A 20,996-nucleotide genomic window follows, 5' to 3' on the forward strand; every position below is an offset into this window, starting at 1 on the left:
CCACAAAGCTTGTGAGATCTTGGTTCCCAGGATGGAGGCTGGGCCCGAGCTCCTGTGGTGGGAGCTCTGAGTCAAAAGCACGGGGCTAACAGAGAACTTCAGACCCCAGGGAATATTAATTGGACCGAGGCCTCCTGGAGGTCCTCATCTCAGCACCAAGACCCAGCTCTGTCCAACTGCCTGCAAACTCCAGGGCTAGACGTCTTAGGCCAAACAACCGGTAAGACAAGAATATAGTACCACCCATCAAAAAAAAAAAAAAAAAAAGAAACAACAAAAAAATATGTTACAGATGAAGGAGCAAGGTAAAAAACTACAAGACCAAATAAATGAAGATGAAATAGGCAACCTACCTGAAAAGGAATTCAGAGTAATGATAGTAAAGATGATTCAAAATCTTGGACACAGTATGGAGAAAATACAAGAAACATTTAACAAGGATCTAGAAGAACTAAGGAGTAAACAATCAGTGATGAACAACACAATTACTGAAACTAAAAATACTCTAGAAGGAATCAACAGCAGAATAACTGAGGCAGAAGAACAGATAAGTGAGCTGGAAGATAAAATGGTGGAAATAACTGGCAGGGAGCAGAATAAAGAAAAAAGAATGACAAGAATTGAGGACAGTCTCAAAGACCTCTGGGACAACATTAAACACACCAACATTCAAATTATAGGGGTCCCAGAAGAACAAGAGAAAAAGGGTCTGAGAAAATATTTGAAGAGATTATAGTAAAAAACTTCCCTAACATGGGAAAGGAAATAGTCAGTCAAGTCCAGGAAGCACAGAAAGTACCATACAGGAAAAACCCAAAGGGAAACATGCCAAGACACATATTATTCCAACTATCAAAAATTAAATACAAAGAAAAAATATTAAAAGCAACAAGGGAAAAGCAACAAATAACATACAAGGGAATCCCCATAAGGTTAACAGCTGATTTTTCAGCAGAAACTCTGCAAGCCAGAAGGGAGTGGCAGGACATATTTCAAGTGATGAAAGGGAAAAACCTACAACCAAGATTACTCTACCCAGCAAGGATCTTATTCAGATTTGATGGAGAAGTTATAACCTTTATAGATAAGCAAAAGTTAAGAGAATTCAGCACCACCAAACCAGCTTTACAACAAATGCTAAAGGAACATCTCTAGGCAGGAAACACAAGAGAAGGAAAAGACCTACAATAACAAACCCAAAACAACTGAGAAAATGGTAATAGGAACATACATATCGATAATTACCTTAAATGTAAATGCTCCCACCAAAAGACAGACTGGCTGAATGGATACAAAAACAAGACCCATACATTTGCTGTCTAGAAGAGACCCACTTCACACCTATGGACACATACAGACTGAAAGTGAGGGGATGGAAAAAGATACACCATGTAAATGAAAATCAAAAGAAAGCTGGAGTAGCAATCCTCATATCAGACAAAATAGACTTTAAAATAAAGACTATTACAAGAGACAAAGAAGGATACTACATAATGATCAAGGGATAAATCCAAGAAGAAGATATAACAATTGTAAATATTTATGCACCCAAAAGAGGAGCACCTCAATACATAAGGCAAATGCTAATAGCCATAAAAGGGGAGATCAACAATAACACAATCATAGTAGGGGACTTTAACACCCCACTTTCACCAATGGATAGATCATCCAAAATGAAAATAAATAAGGAAACACAAACTTTAAATGACCCATTAAACAAGATGGACTTAATTGATATTTATAGGACATTCCATCCAAAAATAACAGAATACACTTTCTTCTCAAGTGAACATGGAACATTCTCCAGGATTGATCATATCTTCGGTCACAAATCAAGCCTCAGTGAATTTAAGAAAATTGAAATCATATCAAGTATCTTTTCTGACCATAATACTATGAGACTAGATAGCAATTATAGGAAAAAAACTGTAAAGAATACAAACACATGGAGGCCAAACAATATGCTACTAAATAACCAAGAGACCACTGAAGAAATCAAAGAGGAAATCAAAAAATACCTAGAGACAAATGACAATGAAAACACAACAACCCAAAACCTATGGGATGCAGCAAAAGCAGTTCTAAGAGGGAAGTTTATAGCTATACAAGCCTACCTCAAGAAACAAGAAAAATCTCAAATAACAATCTAACCTTACACCTAAAGGAACTAGAGAAAGAAGAACAAACAAAACCCAAAGTTAGCAGAAGGAAAGAAATTATAAAGACCAGAGCAGGGCCTCCCTGGTGGCGCAAGTGGTTGAGAGTCCGCCTGCCGATGCAGGGGATACGGGTTCGTGCCCCGGTCTGGGAGGATCCCATATGCCGCGGAGCGGCTGGGCCCGTGAGCCATGGCCGCTGAGCCTGCGCGTCCGGAGCCTGCGCGTCCGGAGCCTGTGCTCCGCAACGGGGGAGGCCACAACAGTGAGAGGCCCGCATACCGCAAAAAAAAAAAAAAAAAAAGACCAGAGCAGAAATAAATGAAATAGAAACAAAGAAAACAATAGCAAAGATCAATAAAACTAAAAGCTGGTTCTTGGAGAAGATAAACAATATTGATAAACCATTAGCCAGACTCATCAAGAAAAAGAGGGAGAGGGCTCAAATCAATAAAATTAGAAATGAAAAAGAAGTTACAACAGACAACACACACAAAAAATAGTATCCTAAGAGACTACTACAAGCAACTCTATGCCAATGAAATGGACAACCTGAAAGAAATGGACAAATTCTTAGAAAGGTATAACCTTCCAAAACTGAACCTGGAAGAAATAGAAAATATGAACAGACCAATCACAAGTAATGAAATTGAAACTGTGATTAAAAATCTTCCAACATACAGGAGGTTCCTTAAAAAACTACAAATAGAACTACCATATGACCCAGCAATCCCACTACTGGGCATATACCCTGAGAAAACCATAATTCAAAAAGAGACATGTACCAAAATGTTCATAGCAGCCCTATTTACAATAGCCCGGAGATGGAAACAACCTAAGTGTCCATCATCGGATGAATGGATAAAGAAGATGTGGCACATATATACAATGGAATATTACTCAGCCATAAAAAGAAATGAAATTGAGCTATTTGTAATGAGGTGGATAGACCTAGAGTCTGTCATACAGAGTGAAGTAAGTCAGAAAGAGAAAGACAAATACTGTATGCTAACACATATATATGGAATTTAAGAAAAAAAAATGTCATGAAGAACATAGGGGTAAGACAGGAATAAAGACATAGACCTACTAGAGAATGGACTTGAGGATATGGGGAGGGGGAAGGGTAAGCTGTGACAAAGTGAAAGAGCGGCATGGACATATATACACTACCAAACGTAAGGTAGATAGCTAGTGGGAAGCAGCCGCATAGCACAGGGAGATCAGCTTGGTGCTTTGTGACCACCTGGAAGGGTGGGATAGGGAGGGTGGGAGGGAGACGCAAAAGGGAGAGGATATGGAAACATATGTATATGTATAACTGATTAAATTTTTTTTTTTTTTTTTTTTTTGCTGTACGCGGGCCTCTCACTGCTGTGGCCCCTCCCGTTGCGGAGCACAGGCTCCGGACACACAGGCTCCGCGGCCATGGCTCGCGGGCCCAGCCGCTCCGCGGCATGTGGGATCCTCCGGGATCGGGGCACGAACCCGTGTCCCCTGCATCGGCAGGCGGACTCTCAACCACTGCGCCACCAGGGAGGCCCACTGATTAAATTTGAAAAAAAAAAAAAATCTTCCAACATACAAAAGTCCAGGACCAGATGGCTTCACAGGTGAATGCTATCAAACACTTTGGTATCACCCTGATACCAAAACCAGACAAAGATACTACAATAAAGAAAATTACAGACCAATATCACTGATGAATATAGATGCAAAAATCCTCAACAAAATACTAACAAACAGAATCCAGCAACACATTAAAAGGATCATACACCATGATCAAGTGGGATTTATCCCAGGGATGCAAGTATTCTTCAATATGCAAATTAATCAATATGATACACCATATTAACAAATTGAAGAATAAAAACCATATGATCATCTAGATAGATGCAGAAAAAACTTTTGACAAAATTCAACACCCATTTATGATAAAAACTCTCCAGAAAGTGGGCAGAGGGAACCTACCTCAACATAATAAAGGCTATATATGACAAACCCACAGCAAACATCATTCTCAGTGGTGAAAAACTGAAAGCATTTCCTCCAAGATCAGGAACAAGACAAGGATGTCCACTCCTACCACTATTATTTAACGTAGTTTTCGAAGTTCTAGCCACAGCAATCAGAGAAGAAAAAGAAATAAAAGGAATACAAATTGGAAAAGAAGAAGTAAAACTGTCACTGTTTGCAGATGACATGGTACTATACGTAGAGAATCCTGAAGATGCCACCAGAAAACTACTAGAGCTAATTGATGAATCTGGTAAAGTAACAGGATACAAAGTTAATGCACAGAAATCTCTTGCATTCCTATACACTAATGATGAAAAATCTGAAAGAGAAATTAAGGGAACACTCCCATTTATGCTTGCAACAAAAAGAATAAAAAACCTAGGAAAAAACCTAAGGAGACAAAAAACCTGTATGCAGAAAACTATAAGACACTGATGAAAGAAATTAAAGATGATACAAACAGATGGAGAGATATACCATGTTCTTGGATTGCAAGAATCAATATTGTAAAAATGACTGTACTACCCAAAGCAATCTACAGATTGAATGCAATCCCTATCAAACTACCCATGGCATTTTTTACAGAACTAGAACAAAAAATTGCACAATTTGTATGGAAACAGAAAAGACCCTGAATAGCCAAAGCAATCTTGAGAAAGAAACAAAGAGCTGGAGGAATCAGGCTCCTGGACTTCAGACTATACTACAAAGCTACAGTAATCAAGACAGTATGGTACTGGCACAAAAGCAGAAATATAGATCAATGGAACAGGATAGAAAGCCCAGAGATAAACCCACACAGCTATGGTCAACTAATCTTTGACAAAGGAGGCAAGGATATACAATGGAGAAAAGACAGCCTCTTCAGTAAGTGGTGCTGGGAAAACTGGACAGCTACATGTAAAAGAATGAAATTAGAACACTCCCTAACACCATATACAAAAATAAACTCAGAATGGATTAAACACCTACATGTAAGGCCAGATACTATAAAACTCTTAGAGGACAACATAGGCAGAACACTCTGACATAAATCACAGCAAGATCCTTTTTGACCCACCTCCTAGAGAAATGGAAATAAAAACAAAAATAAACAAATGGGACCTAATGAAACTTAAAATCTTTTGCACAACAAAGGAAAAAATAAACAAGGCGAAAAGACAACCCTCAGAATGGGAGAAAATATTTGCTAATGAAGCACTGACAAAGGATTAATCTCCAAAATATACAAGCAGCTCATGCCGCTCAATATCAAGAAAACAAACAACTCAATCCAAAAATGGGCAGAAGACCTAAATAGACATTTCTCCAAAGAAGATATACAGATTGCCCACAAACACATGAAAGGATGCTCAATATCACTAATCATTAAAGAAATGCAAATCAAAACTACAATGAGGTATCACCTCACACCAGTCAGAATGGCCATCATCAAAAAAATCTGCAAACAATAAATGCTGGAGAGGGTGTGGAGAAAAGGGAACCCTCTTGCACTGTTGGTGGGGATGTAAATTGATACAGACACTATGGAGAACAGTACAGAGGTTCCTGAAAAAACTAAAAATAGAACTACCATACAACCCAGCAGTCCCACCATTGGGCATATACCCATGTAGCACAATATTTATTGCAGCTCTGTTTACAATAGCTAGGGCATGGAAGCAACCTAAGTGTCCATCAACAGATGAATGGATAAAGAAGATGTGACACATATATACAATGGAATATTACTCAGCCATAAAAAGAAACGAAATTTAGTTTTTTGTAGTCAGGTGGATGTACCTAGAGACTGTCATACAGAGTGAAGTAAGTCAGAAAGACAAAATATTGTGTGCTAACTCATATATATGGAATCTAAAAAAAAAAAAAAGAGGTTCTGATGAACCTAGTGGCAGGACAGGAATAAAGACACAGACGTAGAGAATGGACTTGAGGATACGGGGAGGGGCAAGGGTAAGCTGGGATGGAGTGAGAGAGTAACACTGACGTATATACACTACCAAATGTAAAATACGTAGCTAGTGGGAAGCAGCTGCATAGCACAGGGAAATCAGCTTGGTGCTTTGCGACACCTAGAGGGGTGGGATAAGGAGGGTAGGAGGGAGACTCAAGAGTGTGGGGATATGGGGATATACGTACGGCATATAGCTGATTCACTTTGTTATACAGCAGAGACTAACACAGCACTGTAAAGCAATTATACTGCAATTAAGATGTTAAAGAAAAAAAAAAGAAAGAAAGAGGGAGGACTCTTTTAGATTAAAAGCATGTAAAGAGGGCTTCCCTGGTGGCGCAGTGGTTGAGAGTCCGCCTGCTGATGCAGGGGATGTGGGTTCGTGCCCCGGTCCGGGAAGATCCCACATGCCGTGGCTGGGCCCGTGAGCCATGGCTGCTGAGCTTGCGTGTCCGGAGCCTGTGCTCTGCAACGGGAGAGGCAGCAACAGTGAGAGGCCCGCGTACCGCCCCCACCAAAAAAATAATAAAAAAAATTAAAAATAAAAGCATGTAAAGAGATTGACGGGATCCAGGGCACGCTACCCCAAAACATGGAAAACTATTTCCTCCTCTACAAGATATAACAAACAAATGCAATGCATAAAACTTTATTGGATCCTGTTTAGGAAAAAAACAGATAGAAGAGATATTCTTGGGACAGTTGGGGAAAAATTGAATAAGAACTGGATATTGAGTGACATAAGTGAATTATTAATTTATGTTGGGTAGGATCTTACGGAAAATCCCGAACGAACTTTTTGGCCAACCCAATATTTAAGAGGTAAGTGTTACGATACCTGCAACTTATTTTTAAATGATTCAGCAACAGTATAAAATATGTATAGATAGTTCATTGGTGAGTGATGAAATAAATATGGTAAAATCATAAAAATTGTTGGATCTGGGTGGAGAGTATACAGATATTCATTGTAATTTTCTTAAATTTGTCTCCATGTATGAATAAGTTCATAATAAAAAGGTTGGAGAGATAAAAATCAAGTGTGTGGGCTTCCCTGGTGGCGCAGTGGTTGACAGTCCGCCTGCTAATGCAGGGGACACGGGTTCGTGCCCCAGTCTGGGAAGATCCCACATGCCCCAGAGTGGCTAGGCCCGTGAGCCATAGCCACTGAGCCTGCGCGTCCAGAGCCTGTGCTCCGCAATGGGAGAGGCCACAACAGTGAGAGGCCCACGTACCAGAAAAAAAAAAAAAAAAAAAAAAAATCAAGTGTGTAAACTTCTGCTTAACCTCAGTTTTTTTTTAAAAGATGCCACAAATTATGTAAATTAAATAGATGAACTTCAGTCAACTGTCCTACAAATTCAAATCAGTTTCATTCAAAAAGTGAGTTTTATTCATTTGTTTAGTATCTACTCAGTTGAGAACATTGCATTCATGCAATGCTGATTCAAAAGTGATGGAGAAGACAAGAATACAGCGTTTGGGATTAGGATTAGCACATGTTAAGAAATTAGGATAATAAAATAATCAACGAGTGTTGGAGAGTTTAAGAGTAATGGGAGATCTCTGAGGACTGCACTAGTGGGATCTTGAGCCTATCCTTTAAAAATGGGGAGGATTTGAAAAGGAAGAATTAAAGGATTACAGTTGAGTGAATCAAAATGAGCAAAGACATGGAAGTGAGGATGAGTTTACATGTTTTATAAATCAAAGATATAAAACTGTCATTCTAAACTTCAGATCTCTTGGAGAATACTGGTACTTCTTCACTGAGTTGGCATAATTCCAGACTAAAAGTAAGAAATTTGGTCAATGCAACAATATTACGAGCAAATGCATGATTTCCTTCAGGTGTTTTGAAATATTGAAAATAGCTATGTTAACCAAAATTTCAGAAATGGAGACCTAATTGAAATTAAAAGGTGCTTATTTGGGGCCTTTATAAGCCTCCCCCGCTTTGTATTTGGGGTTTATTAGGACTGCAGCCCAGGAGACACAGATTCAAAAAGCACTTGAACTATTATACAAAGCGGAGGAGGCTTTCAAAGGCGAAAACAGCAACGGTACATTAATTCCATGAATTGTTTATCAAGAATTATAATTGGAGCTGGCAAGAAGTACAGGTGCTTGTTAAATAAAGATTAGTTGGGGTCCAAAATGGTTGCAGAGTTACAAGGGGAAACTTTGAGACCCATGAGGTTGCAGTTGGCAGGTGCTATTCTGAATACGGCTGGTGGTGTCCTTGGGTCTGGTACAATTCAAAGAAAGTTCAAGGCCTCAGAGATGGTGCAGAGATGTGTCTAAGACTAGATCCTGAATGGCTGCCTAACACATTTTTGTATGCCTGAACTGTGAGCTCTTAGGTTCCTTTGATTAATTTTGCACACCATTAGAGGTGCTAGCTACTAATGTAGGGGCTGGTAACTTTCATTGCCAGTAGCTATTTAGGTTCTTTAGGTGTGAGGAGATGTTGGTCTGGGCTAACATAGTAGGCAGTAACTAGTGGCAGCTGGTAAAATAGGCCTCATGTAAAAGCTAATCTGGACCCCTCCACGAGGGGCTCCAACATGTAAGGGAGATGAACAGATGATCTCTTTGCACATTGTACGGAGTTAGGCAGGCCATGAAGTCATTCTCAGAAGTGTGGTCCCTGGTTCTTATAAGCATTACCTTAGCCAATTTTAATGACATTCATTTTCACATAAAACTAAGGCCTGCTTGAAACCTACTGAGTTATCCAGGGTTATGAGGTTCTGATATTCATAAGCTAACATTAGTGATTTCTTAGAATTTAGTGAGGACTAATGCAGTGTTCTTCTAGGAAGATAGGATGCATGCAAAGCTATAGCATATGTGCATAAATGGTTGGCGGAAATTCCCACAATTTTCAGGAAGGACACTTTTGTTATCATTGCTTCATCAGTATTCTTTTAGGTTGGTTATGGTTTTCCAAAGTTGCTGTTCTTCCATTCCATGCTCAATTAAGCTTCAATAGGGCTTTTGATTAACTAACAACATGCAGTACTATATGTTTGCATCAATAGCGATTTAGCATGGAATTTTACAATATTTAGACTTCAGAATATGTACACATTGTTCAAATAATAAATAAGCCATACTAGAATTGCAGAAGTAGATGCATACATAACCTCCCCCAACTTTCCCATTGAGTGGCACTTCATTGTTATCTGCAACTCTTTTTCCATTGGGAAATGAGAATGAGTATATAGGAAAGCAAGTATAGGGTGTAGATTGTTCTAGAGTTTTCTCTACTGCCTAAAGCTGTCATTGGCAAAAACTGTTTGAGACCAACAGTTCTGTTCCTATTACCTGCTATTAATAAATGCCAGAGATTTCTCTTTTTATGAACAAAACAGCAATCTAAATTATACAGGGTAAATTTGACAAATACTGTGATCTATTAATATTAAAATATCCATCTGTTTACATTTCTTCTCTAGAGTATAAAATTGCTAATCTGAGAAGCAAGACGCTGATGGCATTCAGACAACAGAACTTTTCTAAAAGGATTGTTTTTTTTTTTTTTTTTTCTTTTTGCGGTATGCGGGCCTCTCACTGTTGTGGCCTCTCCCGTTGCGGAGCACAGGCTCTGGATGCGCAGGCCCAGCGGCCATGGCTCACGGGCCCAGCCGCTCCGCGGCATATGGGATCCTCCCAGACCGGGGCACGAACCCGTATCCCCTGCATCGGCAGGCGGACTCTTAACCACTGCGCCACCAGGGAGGCCCTAAAAGGATTGTTTTAATGGTCAACCGTTAAAAAAAAATCAACCCAATGAAGTGATGTAAGAATTATTTGCTGTAGTAGTAGTTAGAAGTGACAGCATGATCTACTTAGGATATAAATGGCTTAATTTTTCTGAGAAACTACTGTTTCAAAGTGTTAAATTGAAATTTTATATCTGTACATATGTTACATGAATATATAAAATGTATATGTATATTAACTATTAAGCTTATAATAGATAAAATGGTAAAATGTCTCTTTTTTTTCTTTCATCATGCACTTTAGGATACCTAAACTCCAGAAAATTCTTTGCTCTGTTAAAGATTAAGCCACAGAAATTTAGCATGAGTGATTGCTCACTGTTCTGTGTAATCTGAGTTTACAGGTGTTTTTTCAGTTATGAGGATGGACTGTAAAAGATGCCGTTGATAGGCTGATTGGTCTAAAACTGGCAGAGGTGTGTTTGGCCCATGCAATTTTTAAAAAGGAACTGAATTAATTCTGAATATTGAAAAACTGGGAAATTTACATAAAAGTCCAGATGTGAGGTTTCTCTTGGGAAAAAAATAAAACAGAGGAATGCTTTTGCCACTGGGCCTTTATTCACTACTTAGCCAGAGTGGTGAATTAGCTGGCCCATTAGCTGGATACCTGTTATTCCCTGACACTGATACTGAGGATCAACTGCCATTTAATATCATGCTAGTGCTGTATGTTTTTTTATACTCACGTGCTTCACTCATTTACTTTTTGGCCTCTGTAGGCATTTGAGTGTAGGATATCTGAGTTAACTTACAGAGACCTTGGGATATTTATGGAATTTCACCTACTGTATTATCATGTAGGCTCAGTCCCATATAAAAGTGGGAGGGGGGTACCAATTTCAGAATGCTGCCCCTATATTTTTAAGAAAAATCCAACTACAGTTGATTTCTATTCAAGTATAATTTCATTTGTTAGCTAATGTTATCGTGTTCATTTAAAAATACACTGCCTTAAACATTTTTCCAGTTCTGTTCTGTGGAACTCCAGAAAATGGTGACTGGAAAACAAATGCCTCTCTAGTCAATTAGGTTAGGGAAGCACTGAACAGTAGTGTCTCCTCTTGATTCTTGTGGGTTTTTTGTTTTTTGGGTTTTTTTGCAATACGCGGGCCTCTCACTGTTGTGGCCTCTCCCTTTGCGGGGCACAGGCTCTGGACGCGCAGGCTCAGCGGACATGGCTCACGGGCCCAGCTGCTCTGCAGCATGTGGGATCTTCCCGCACCGGGGCACGAACCCGTGTCCCCTGCATCGGCAGGCGGACTCTCAACCACTGCGCCACCAGGGAAGCCCTCCTCTTGATTCTTAATGCATAGAAACGTATAGAAGGCTCTGAGAAGTCCTGGAGCAACTTTATTTAATGGTTAATCAAATAAACAAACTTATTTGGCAGAGGAAGATTTCTTTCTCTGAAAAATTATTCACTGAAAAATCTTCACTTGGAAAATGCCTCATCCATCCCTCCATTCATTCATTCAACAAACAGATATTGAATACCCACTATGTGCTAGACTCTGTGAATGAGACAGAGATGGCCATGACCAATATTTTTACATTATATGAGCCCCTCACTTCTCATGAAGGCTATTTCAGGCATTAACTGCACTATTTTTTGTTTTGCCAGTAACAGTAACTTTGTTGATGGAGAGAAAGAAAAAGTTGGAAAGAAACATTGACAAGGGCTTCCCTGGTGGCGCAGTGGTTAAGAATCTGCCTGCCAGTGCAAGGGACACGGGTTCAAGCCCTGGCCTGGGAAGATCCCACATGCCGCAGAGCAACTAAGCCTGTGCACTACAACTACTGAGCCTGTGCTCTAGAGCCCGCAAGCCACAACTACTGAGCCAGCGTGCCACAACTACTGAAGCCTGTGCACCTAGAGCCCGTGCTCTGCAACAAGAGAAGCCACTGCCGTGAGAAGCCCCCACACCACAACAAAGAGTAGCCCCCGCTCGCCACAACTGGAGAAAGCCTGTGCACAGCACCAAAGACCCGACACAGCCAAAAATAAATAAATAAATAAATTTATAAAGAAACAAAAAAACACATACTATAAAAACATTGACAAAACTGGCTAGATATGGGGAATTATATAGAAGACTGAATGGGGAAATCGCAGTGCCTTGAAAGAGGCAATAAACTTGAGCAAGCTTTGGGGAAAAGAAATCTTATTTGGGGCATATGTATCAATTAGGGTGCTTTGGGCTATGAATAATAGAAAATTCAACCAAAGAGACACATATAATAAGGAAAATTATTCTCTCCCTTATTGAGAAATTCAGGGATAGAATGATTCCACGGTTGTTTAATGCAGTAACTTGACATCAGTGATTAAGGTCCTTTCTACATTTCCTCTCTTGCATGCGCAGTGAGCTGGTCTTTCTCCTCAAGCTTGCCCTTCCATAGTCACAAATGGCTGCCACAGCTCCAAGCATCACATCCTTACAAAATAATAATAATAGCTAAAATTTACTTCATACTTTTATTTATTTATGTATTTATTTATTTGGCTGCATTGGGTCTTTGTTGCTGCGTGCCGGCTTTCTCTAATTGCGGTGAGTGAGGGCTCCTTTTTTGTTGCTGTGTGCAGGCTTCTCATTACGTTGACTTCTCTTGTTGTAGAGCATGGGCTCTAGGCGCACGGGCTTCAGTAGTTGTGGCTCGCGGGCTCTAGAGCACAGGCTCAGTAGTTGTGGTGCATGGGCTTAGTTGCTCCACGGCATGTGGGATCATCCTGGACCAGGGCTCGAACCCATGTCTCCTGCATTGACAGGCAGATTCTTAACCACTGCGCCACCAGGGAAGCCCCGCTACTTCACACTTTTGATAGGCCAGATACTGTTCTAAACACTTTACATATATTAATTCCTTTGTTCCTTACAACAGTGCCATGAATTGGTTCTGTCATCCTATTTTACAGATAAGAAGATTGAGGTGTGGAAGTTATGTAACTTGTTAAGAGTTACCTAGCTAGTGAGTGGCATCCCTGAGATACAACTGCAGGCAGTTTTGGCTCCAACAAAAGAAGAGCATACCTTTTTCATGTTCCCTTATAAGAGTAAGGACAACTCTTTAGAACCCCCCATTTCCTGCCTCTTACCCCTCAAGTGTCACTAGCTAGCCTGATTTGCATCACATGCACATTCCTAAACCAAATCACCCTAAGGGGAATGAAATTATCATAGATAGTTTAGACTAACCAAGATTAATCTCTGGGGCTGGAGGGTAACTAAACCTCCCCCTATACATCAACTAAGTGAGGTTCATCAAAGGAAGGGGCTTGTGTTCCACATTTGGGGCTCAGATTCACTGAGGCAGTAGCGGGAGTCACAAGAATGGGACAGATTTCTGAGGAAGATGGTATAGAAATCAGAGGGCTAAAAACTGAAACTTAAAGACGTTGAGGGGAAGGATGGTTGAAGCAATATAGTCCAAATGTTGAGAACTGTTTAAGCTATGTGGTAGGTACATGGGGTTCGTTATATAATATCACTGTCTATTTGTGTGTGTCTGAAAATTTCCCTAATGAAAAAATTTGAAAGACAAAGCAAAACAAAAACCAACCATGGAGACTCGAAACTCTCACTCGGAAGGGACTTCCTGTCCTTGCTTCCCCAGCCCCTCTGCGGCCTTGTACCTTCCTTAACCCTTGACTAAGGTTTGAACCCACTCTGGGACTTTGAGACAAGTTCTGGACCCAGGCAGGGAAATTATAAGAAGCCCTAGTTTGGCCTCTCACTGGTTCAGTTTCCATTCATTTCTGCTGCTGATCTCCTCTGGCTGTTCTCGGATTCTCTGGCTTCCTCTCCTGTTGCCATTTCTACTTGGCCTCAGAGCCTGAATTTCTCAACCCTGATCTTCAATCTTTCTGTGGCCAGCTCCTGATAAGATACCTGCCTCTGGACTAGTTATCTAACTGCTGGGGTCTTGCTATTTTCCAGAAACATAAGGCCTTTATCTAAAGGACATTAAATGTGGGCCTTATTATGAAACATTTTAAACTAATAGCATTCAAGTCCGGCATGTCCCTTTCATCATGAATTTTTCATTTGAGAGTTTTCTTACAACTATATCCCTCCATACTTGTCGCTAGTATAACCAACCTGGGACTTTACTCCTGTGGTCATCACCTTGATGACTGCTTCATCCTGAAAGTCTGCTTAGATCCTCAAGATCAGCACTCATATCCAGCTTTAATAGCAGGAGATAAAGAGCTTTCAGACAAGGTAAACAGGAAAGGAGTACTTGCAGGTGTGGAAGAAAAATAAGGGAAAAGTAGCCCAATGTTTCCCTTTAGGTTTCTGAAACATGAGCAAACTACCAGATTGCATAAGCAAATGGAAGTGCTACCAAGAAGCAAAAGATGAAAAGTTGGCAGAAATGTACAGTTTACTGTAAATAGAAAACAAAATATAACAAAGCAAATGAATAATGCAAATGAGTTTGGGCATAAATGCTCAACATAAATGCCTGATAGTAGTTTTATACAGCCAAGCATGTTTAAACATTTTGTAGTTTTGCAGAATTTATATTGCTGGGCTCCAAGTAAAAAGTGTTTCTGATAACACCCCCTGTGTTGTAACCATAATCTCAATGATCTCTTATGCATGACACTCACTTTAAAACACAGAGGCGCATCTAGCTCTGAGGCAGCCAGCTTTGGCCTCCAAGACTGTGGGGATTGCATGCAGGATGGCGAGAGCTTGATCAACTTCCTCTCTTCAGAGGAAGCAGGGCAGGGCCTGCCCAGCCTTGGCAGAGTGGCATTGAGGAAGGGGAAATCATCCAGTGAGCCTTTCGAGATCCCCCAAATTCAATTCAATAAGTGATTATTGAGCAGCCACTGTGTACAATGTACAACAGAAGAAATAATCTCTTTGCTGAACTGGAGATTACTGTCTCAGCAGGGTTATTACTCCTCAGAGTTTACCTTTTCTTTTTTTTTTTTTTTGCAAAGCGTTCCTTTGGTGAATCCTGTGGATCCCTTCCCAGGATAATTTTTTAAAATACATAAAATAGGGCTTCCCTGGTGGCGCAGTGCTTGAGAGTCCGCCTGCCGATGCAGGGGACACGGGTTCGTGCCCCGGTCTGGGAAGATCCCACATGCCGCGGAGCGGCTGGGCCCGTGAGCCATGGCCGCTGAGCCTGCGTGTCCAGAGCCTGTGCTCCGCAACGGGAGAGGCCACAGCAGTGAGAGGCCCGCATACCGCAAAAAAAAAAAAAAAAAAAAAAAAATCAGTTGACCAAAACCATAGAGGTTTACTTCTGGATTCTCAATTCTATTCCATTGATCTACATGATACAGTAATATATATGTTTCTTTATGAATAAAAAGATCTAGTGGTGAGTCTAACAATTCCTGTAATTTCAAAATAGTGTTGATTGTAAATATTTCGAGAGCTCTGTAACAACTCTAATGTGATATAAAGAGATCAGCAATCTATGATGATGATAAAGTCACAGTACAGTTACTGCTACTGTAGTTTGTTGTCTACATTCATAAGAAAGAAAGGCTAAATTTCAGTTAGAGGTTAATAAAAATAAATGTGTAACTTTTTTCCCCTCCAAATTCATAAAGTTGTGAATTCAATCCCCTTGGACTCTGTGGACCTCAGATTAAGAACTTCTCATTGGGTGTGTGTGTGTATGTGTGTGTGTGCACACATGTGCTCATACATGTGTCCTTCAGACAGGATAGCATGTTGGAATTATAAATTACCTAAATAATTAAAATATGAGGTAGAATAGGATAAGTGCGGTAGGAGTGCAGCAGCAAAGTGCTACAGGGATTCAACAGGGAGAGGAAATCTGAAAAGGCTTAAAAATAGGTAAAGGGGAAGAAAAGAGAGTGGAGAGAAGGGAGGCAGGCATATTAGCTTCTGGGTCATCCTTTTCTTCCCATCCTCCTACTCCTCAGCTCATTAAACTAACACTGGCTTACTTTTGGAGCTGGCCCTAGGTGTAGTATGATTAGAGCAGTTCTCAAACAGTCTGATGTTAGTATCCCTGTGCACTCTTATAAATTATTGAGTACCCAAAGAGCTTTTGTCTGTGTGGGTTATATCTATAAATATTTATTATACTAGAAATTAAAATTTAAAAATATTTATCAATTTATAGTATGTTACATAAATAGCATTTTTTGGTGACACTTCACTATTTTCTATAATAATAACCAAAATATTAGTGAGGAAGGAGACATTGTCTTATATTTTTGCAAATCTCTTTAAACTCTGGCTTAATAAAAGACAGTTGGAGGGGCTTCCCTGGTGGCACCATGGATAAGAATCCACCTGCCAATGCAGGGGACACAGGTTCGATCCCTGGTCTGGGAAGATCCCACATGCTGCGGAGCAACTAAGCCCATGCGCCACAACTACTGAGCCTGCACTCTAGAGCCCGTGAGCCACAACTACTAAAGCCCGCCTGCCTGGAGCCCATGTTCCGCAACAAGAGAAGCCACTGCAATGAGAAGCTCGTGCACCACAACGAAAAGTAGCCCCCGCTCACTGCAACTAGAGAAAGCCCACATGCAGCAACAAAGACCCAACACAGCCAAAAAAAAAAAAAAAAAAAATCCTAGTTAAAAAAAAAAAAAAAAAAGACAGTTGGAATCTGTATTTGCTTTTGCATTCAGTATGTTGCAATAGCACATGTTATATAGCCCCTGGAAAGCTCCACTGTATTCTTGTGAAAGAACAGGAGTGAAACAGGCAAATAATATCTTAATATCATTGTGAAAATAGTTTTGACCTTGTAGACCCTCAGGGGTCCTCAGACCATACTTTGAGATCTTTGATTTTAGGGATTTCTTCTAACATTTTTCTTCTTCGTTTTATGACTTGAATTTTCTTCAACTATGGAAAAAGATGAATTCTATAACTAGAAATAAATGATATGTGTGTGCTTGTTGTCTTCAAATATATGTGTGTTGGATATCTCTTGGTGTCCCTCTAGACATCCAGCTGTCCCTCCATTTCTCCATCTTGTTCTGTGACCTATATGGATAGCATCAACAGGCTCCAGTTGGGTTTGGCCAATGGGTAGCACCTGTGGGAGATCAAAGGGAGGGAGAAGAGTGAGGCTGGGGTATTTATCCCCTACTTGAAGAGGGCTTACTTTGTCCTTCACCACAGGTCAGAGTTCTTGCCACGGAACCCTCTGCATACAACGCTCTCCAGGTACAGATTTCTGGAAGCCCTTCCTACTCTCATCCCTTCAGGAACAGAGGTGATACCATGCTTCCCTATTACTAGCCTGAGGGGATTAGACTTTATGATTTATCTCTACCCTGCCTGCATCTTTGAAAACAGTCCCTTTATTACACTCCTCAAAATTCCTAATTTGGTTGCACCATCTGTTTCTTGCCAGACTCTGATTAATGCAAGCTTTGAGAGTTACATGACCTTAGGGATAAACTTCGGTTAAAGTATCATCCATGGCACCAGATCCACTTGATCTTAATGGAAGTTAGAAAGCTGTGAAGCCCTGGTGTCTCAGAGCCTAAGGTCTTTAATGGCTTAGGAATGAGAGAGCTAGGTGCGTTGAGGACCTACTGGTATCTGCAAAGATTTCTTGGTTTTGCCTCTGCTTGATTTTACTTTCATCTGTGCATAGATAAAACAGAAACATAGCTGCAAAACTATGTTTGGATGAAGACCAAATATATATTTCTTATACCACAATATCAGTTAATTAATTCCACAGGCAGCAATGCCTATCACCTACCATAGTACCTGCTTCACAGTGAACGCTTAATAAATATTTGTAGAGTGGAGCTGGTGAAATTTTTTTTAAGTGAAGAAAACAGGTTTATTAGTGGAACATTTCCAGTGGTTAAGAAGGGAGAGGATCATTCTGCTCAAATCAGACTACTTGAAGTTTGATTCTGAAGCTCCTTGTCAGAGAATATAGTCATCTGCATATAACAGGCACATAAATATGCTGAATGAATAAATGAAATTTCTTCTCTGACATATAAAGATTCTGATTCAACTGTGACAGGCACTGTATTTGGTGCTATTATATACCATATCCCATTTAATCTTTAAAATAGTCACGTGAAGTAGGCAGCACTGGATTACCAAGTGTGGGCTTAGTGCCCCAGCAAAACTGGGGCACCCAAATTTGGAAAAAATTGATATCTGATGTCTTATTTAAAAAAGAACTTGAGAATACGATAGTCAACATTGGAAAAATTAGAACCTTTTCTACGTTACGTTTAGTATTATTTCCATTTTAAATTATGTATTGGGGAGTGCTTTGTATTATTACTAAGAGTGTCTAAAGTTCTTCATCTGACTTTGGAAGATGTTATGATTGCTATTTTACAGAAGAGCAAACCAAGGCTTGTTGACTAGCTGAAGATAGCTTAGTTACTAGCTGAAGCCACATAGCTAGTTTGTAGCAGAGCCCACTATGATGGTACTCAATGTTTCTGACACATTATATGTTATAATGGTACACATCAATTTTGTGAATCTTCTTGGACCTTCTCTATTGGTTTACTGTTTTAATTAGATAAAGTATATAACAAAGTTAACCTAAAATCTTTTTGATCCCTGTTATATTCTCAGCACCTAGAACAGTATTCAAAACATCCTTATTTTTAGTGATTGAAAGAATGCATGATGAGCCCACCTAAATGTTTGTGAGTTGTATTAATTTTGAGGTCAACCAAGGGAAAGTGAGAAGGACATCAAGCAGACCAAGAAAATTCTCTGATGCCCTTTGCGGTTGCTTGGATTCTCAAGACAAGGGTCCCTAGATGTCTCCATTTTTATGATCTTTAGCATGATTCCTGTTTTGGAAGCTGGGATCCTAGATTCTCTTACCCCTATATAAGGTGTGTCAGGCAAAGGAGTATGATTTAAAGAAACAGATTCTATAAGTCATTGAAAAAATATTTCCTGAGAACTGTATGATCCCATACTGATAACAAAGGGCACAAGGGAGAGGTAAAATCTAAATGGGCCTACTTCTTTTTCTTATTATTTGTCTTCCCAAGGTGCAGAAATAGGGAAACTGAATTTTAGTTTATGGTGTCTTCATTACCTATGCTAGAAGGTCTTAATCTTTGGTGTTCATAAAAACCACCTTGGGGAATCGTTTAAAAATTCAACTAAGTCTTGTCCCCAGAGTCCCTGATATTATAGATGTGAGTGGACCCAGGAATCTGCACCCCAGGTGATTCTGATGCTGGTGGTCTAGCCACCATGCTGTAAGAAACACTATCCTTACACAAACTTGAGTAGATCAAGAAATCTGAATTGCAATCAAGTCTTTATTTCTGCCATCCTCACCATGGCTAGGACAACTGCCCTATTCTTAAATTTGCCCTTCTCCCCCAAACACTGACAGCCCTTAAGCTGAACAGCACTCTGTTGGATCTTAGCTTAAATTGTCTACCCAAACCAATTTACACCAAAGTATGAATAAGGTTTAAATTCTCTTTCAGGAAATTTTCATTTTAAAAAAATGTATCTTAAGGTACTAGAATGCCTTCATTACACTCTAGCTATCATTCTTTTGTTGGGGGTGGAGGAGGGGCAGATTAACCTGGCAGTACCTTTTAGTCTAATTCAGTTGCTGGAAGAATTAAGTCCACTTCCCTCATCCTCCTATTGAGTCATTCATTCTAGACTAATCCTGTATCTTTGTGAAGCCTTCCTCCATAAACTTACTCACAGGAGATCCTTTACTTCACCGTCACCACGTTTCACTTATAGCACCCATCATCTTATACCTAATTTAGTTTTGTACTTCAGCTCTCCGTCCAGTGCCTGGCAAGTAGCAGGCGTTCAGTAACTGTGGAGCGAACGAATGTCAAAGACTAGGCCAAGAGTTTCTAAAATCAACGTTGACTAAGAAACAAAACACGGAAATGTCAAGGGCTGAATGCCAGGCAGTGCGGGCCGAGAAGGAATAAAAATAACCCCTAACAGCACAGAATCCTCCTGAAGGGATCGCCTGTCTCATTTTCTCACGTCGCTTTTTGTCCTCTCCTGACACCCCAATTTCCCGCTCTCTAACTCATTTTCTTCGCTTCTGGGGACAGGTTAGGCAGGTATCCCAGTTCAGCTGCTCTGATTGGTCGGCGATGATTTCATTGTTAGGGAGCATCCGGGCCTTTCCCCTCCCCGCCACACCTCCTCCAGAGCCCTGCCTCCCGAGGTTCCCTCTCCCGCGTGCGCCCCACCCGCTGGCTAAAGCAAAACAACCGCCTCTCCGTAGATCGCTTCTTGTCTTCGCCTGCGCCTTCCCTTCCCGTCTCGACGTCTAAGAGAGGCGTTTATATCCTCCAATGAGGGCCTAGTAGGACTTTGTTTGCCAATCAGCAGCCAACCGCCTGCAATTCCGGGTGGGACTAGGCCTCCACACCTATAATTGGACAGCCCGCTGGCTCCTTTATGGCGTTCGTTTTACGCGAGGCTTGGAAGTCAAAAATAAAGGGACATTGTCCTCACAGAACGAGAAGGCTCCGCATAGACTCTGGGTTTGACTGTTTCCGAAGACTAGCCAATCGCTTTGCGAATACTTCCCCGCCTTTTGCGCGTTCATTTAAAAAAAGCCGGTGTGACGGACTTGGAAATAGGTTCCGTGACGGACATGTAGAGAAAGCCAATGATTGAGAGTTCGGGCCACCCTTTATACCAATAAGAAAAGACTACCGCTAGGACTCGGGCTTTAAGAGGCGGAGCGCAGGTGGGCGTTATTTGATTGACGACGGTGTCTACGTATGGCTGTTAGGGTGGGTTGGTCCCTGACGTCCGGAGGTATAGCAGAGGCGGGGCTGAATGAAGTAAAGGGTAATGAAGGGTTGGGTCTCACTCAGTGGGCGGTGTTTGATGGATAGCTGACCTTGCCAATTGAAGGTGGCCACTGATGCCCAATGGGAAATTAGGAACCCAGAGGCGGGGCATTGTGGGCGGGAAAAACTAAGGACGGCGGCACAGGGGCTGCGGAACTGGGAGGGAGGGCGGTGATTGACGGGCCGTCCAGCAAACCGGGTACAGCGAGATACCGCGCGGCGTCCCAATGGGTGGGAGCTGGGGGCGGGGCTCGCCGAGGGGCGGGGAAGGA

The sequence above is a fragment of the Mesoplodon densirostris genome, chromosome 14 (genome assembly GCF_025265405.1).
Source record: "Mesoplodon densirostris isolate mMesDen1 chromosome 14, mMesDen1 primary haplotype, whole genome shotgun sequence".
Taxonomy (NCBI): Eukaryota; Metazoa; Chordata; class Mammalia; order Artiodactyla; family Ziphiidae; genus Mesoplodon; species Mesoplodon densirostris.